This window comes from Echinops telfairi, unplaced genomic scaffold (genome assembly GCF_000313985.2).
Source record: "Echinops telfairi isolate 266 unplaced genomic scaffold, ASM31398v2 ScPeMD7_23;HRSCAF=83, whole genome shotgun sequence".
Taxonomy (NCBI): domain Eukaryota; kingdom Metazoa; phylum Chordata; class Mammalia; order Afrosoricida; family Tenrecidae; genus Echinops; species Echinops telfairi.
Window position 1 is genome coordinate 59,224,001 of NW_022103920.1, and position 3,378 is coordinate 59,227,378.

General features: G+C 46.8%; 1 pseudogene; it reads right to left on the minus strand.

Moving 5' to 3' along the window:
* The window catches only part of LOC101652504, an 8,500-nt pseudogene extending 8,037 nt beyond the window's left edge, over positions 1 to 463 (minus strand).
* Between the last annotated feature and the right edge of the window lie 2,915 nt (positions 464 to 3,378).

The following is a 3,378-nucleotide window of genomic DNA, read 5'->3' on the forward strand; positions in this document are numbered from 1 at the left end:
ATTCCAAGGTTGGCGTCCGGGCGCGCAGCTGCCGGCACAGCCGGTGTGTGGCCTTGGCCGCTGGGCCCGCGGGCCACTTGGACCCAGACAGTTGATCTAGGCGCGGGTGAGCCCCGGGGGCGATGGCCCCGGGAGGGACGCGGCCGGGAGCAGCCTGGGCAGCGCTCAAGCGACAGAGGGTGACCGCTTCCCTGTAGCGTCCTGCTCCTGACACAGACTCACGGGAAGCCCCCCAGGACCCCCAAACATGCCACGCCTGGCTTGCTGCATCGCCCACTCAAGACGTGTGCATTGAGCACTTAGGGGCTGCTGTTTGGGTGGGGAGCTGTGTGCACACCGTGCCCCTCACGAGAAGGGTTCGCCCATTTTCAGCTCTGCAGGCACATTTTCCCGGGAGGGGCGGCCGTGCCTCCAGAGCTTCAAGTGATCGCTTTTCACTTGAGAGCTTCAGAATCTCGGACATTATCTGGCAGCGGCTTCGGAGGAACATTTCCTGTGGGTTCACTTTTAAATTTCAGTTCATCTGAAAACCAGTATGGCTCAATTAACCGAAATCTTAAAAAAAAAATTCCTCGATTCTTCTAGGCCTCCTTCACCTCAGCAAACCAGGCCCTGCTGGAGGCCCCATTAAAATGGCAGCTCCCACTGAGAGACGGACAAAAGCCCCCTCTCTGAATGGGAATGCTGAAACACTGATGGACTCTCAGAAAGGCTTCTTTTTTTTTTTTTTTTAATCCATTAAAAAAAGTTACCTCTGCCTTGACTGTGAGAGAATATTTATTTAGCTCTCCACAGTGTGGGAAACAGAGACGTGCTCCCATATAAGGACGCCCAAGTCTTCTTTGGAGAGGAGAGAAATATGAATCCATAACATGGCTGAAAAATTCCTCCTTGCAACTGAATTCATGGAATGTTTCGGACATGAACAGCTTAATGTTGGTGTGGTCTGCGTCAAATTAATGTGGCTCAAATCCCACCTCACACAGGAAGCTTCTCCTGAAGAAATGGGTGGGGCTGCAGCGGAAAATCACTCCTCTTAAAATTCTGTCCAACAGTTGTTTCTAGTAAAGTTAAATGTACCTCTCCCTCAACTCCCCAGCTAGAGAAAAGACTAAAGGGGTATAGCGAAATTAAGATAAAAGCAATAAGATATCTAGAAAAACTAAGCGAAGGGTTCAGCATATAATTATGTGATATGTTAGGCTGGATGAATGATGAATGAGTTTTTATGGGGCAGAAGAAAAGCCGTAAGAATGTAGTCAAGCACCTTGGGATTTGGAGAATGACTATATTAAACATGATGTATCTTTCAGTATTTCTCATGAAGTCCATGGGTTTATTACAGCAACAAATCCTTACAGACTGCCAGGAAGTACTCTCCCTCTAGAAGCAGATGGAATAGACTTAACACTAATCAGACATGGTGTTTCTTCCTAGAGAGCTCAAAGAAAATCACTTGCACACTAAAGTTAAGTTTGATGTGACCCTCTTGGGGATTACATTACTTTTGAAAAGTTATAAGAACAATCAGTACCATGCATGACAGTCAAATCTCAAACGAAAAGCTCAGTAAGTAATGAGATATGTGCTTTGGACTTAGAAACCTGCTCAATATTTTCCCACATCTGAACTCTTTACCCAAAAAGCCAAACTCACTGCCACTGCGTCTATTCTGATCCGCAGCAACCGTACAGAACACAGTAGGACCACCCTTTTGGGTTCCTGAGACTTTAAATCTGGAGGGGAGTAGATAGTTTCACCTTTCTCGCAAGAAACAACTGGTAGGTTTGAACTGCTGACCTTCCAGCTGACACCTCAGTGGGCAGCACACTGTGCCACCAGGGCTCCCTAGAGACCTTCCTTAAGAGAAGGAAGTGGTAGGGAGGAAGGAATACTCAGTGGTCAATCATAAACATCACTTTCGTTTGGCTTTGAAATGCAGCAGATAATTATTCTTGGGGCAGATGTGTGTCCGTAATTATGGTTGGATTTAGTGTTACAATGAGATTACTTTCTCTGAACAGCTGATATTGGGAGGAGCCAGAAGAATTACTTGGGATAGGAGGCAAGATACCTTTTCGGTGGTGTCGTTAGCGCTGATGTCACCAGAGGAGGGTGGTGAAACTTAAAAACCATGGAGTGTGGGCAGGCCCAGCCGGATGGCAGCATGCTGGGTCTCTCTCTGTCGTGGTGAGGTGTGGGTTCACACAGTCTAGGGCAGGGCTCTCCATGTGCCTTTCCCCATGCAGCTGTGGTGACCTTGAATTCCTAATACAATGCTGTGTTTCAGTCAAAAATCCAGTAGCAAAATCTGTAACAAAATCACAGATAGGAGCCTCTGAAGAATGTTTATAAATAAAAGCACAGACTTCTGTGTTCCTCTTTGAAAACTGGGGTTCGAAAGCATTGTTTCCTTAGCAGGGGACTCCCTTATAAAAATCCAGTGGGACCTGGAGCTTGAAATAGCAGGGGATGGGATCGCTGGGCTGAAAGAGCACCTCCTTGAGGTGCAGATGGAGAAATGGGAGCCTGGTGACTTGCAGCAAGTGGCCAAAGGATCACATGGCTACTTTGTGACAAGCTATGGACTCAAATTCATTGCCCTCCACCCACCTTCAGGTCACTGTATGATACTGTTCTGCAAAATCTGTAATACCTCTCAAATCAGGTTTCATGACCCTAATCCACTTCAGTGATCTAAAACTCTTAGAAGTTCAATAAATTTTTAAAATAGTTAAGGAGCAACTTTCTGTGTTGTTCTGGGTTACCACAAAACTAAGAGTGATCACCAGAAGTATTTTCGTGCTCACATGTTGATAATAATCATTCCTTCTCTGTCTGCAGCTCCATGTGCACGATTTACACATTGCCACATGCATTCTGACTTGGGCACAGGGTATGGCATCCCTGACCGGCAAATCCCTTGAATGAGTCTATTTTTCCCGGGAGCATGTCTCCTTCTCCTCCATTGTCTGTCTTCTTGTCATGCCTGTCAGGCTGTGGCCATGACTGTGCACTTATCAAGGTCAGTGACCCAGCGGAGAGGCCAGGTCCTGCAGAAGGCGCGTTGATGAAGCATTACAATCCACAACGAATTTGTTAGCGCTCTGGCTTACTCCCAGGGACAGGCTATTGTTTCCTGTGTGGCATGGCACCCACCTGGAACTCTGAGGGTATAGAGCAGGGGTCCTCAAACTTTTTAAATAGGGGGCCAGTTCACTGTCCCTCAAACCCGTTGGAGGACTGACTGGACTATAGTTTTTAAAAAAAACTATGAACAAATTCCTATGCACATTGTACATATCTTATTTTGAAGTGAAAAAACAAATGGGGCAAAAACACCCGGAGGGCCAGATAAATGTCCTCAGTGGGCCACAT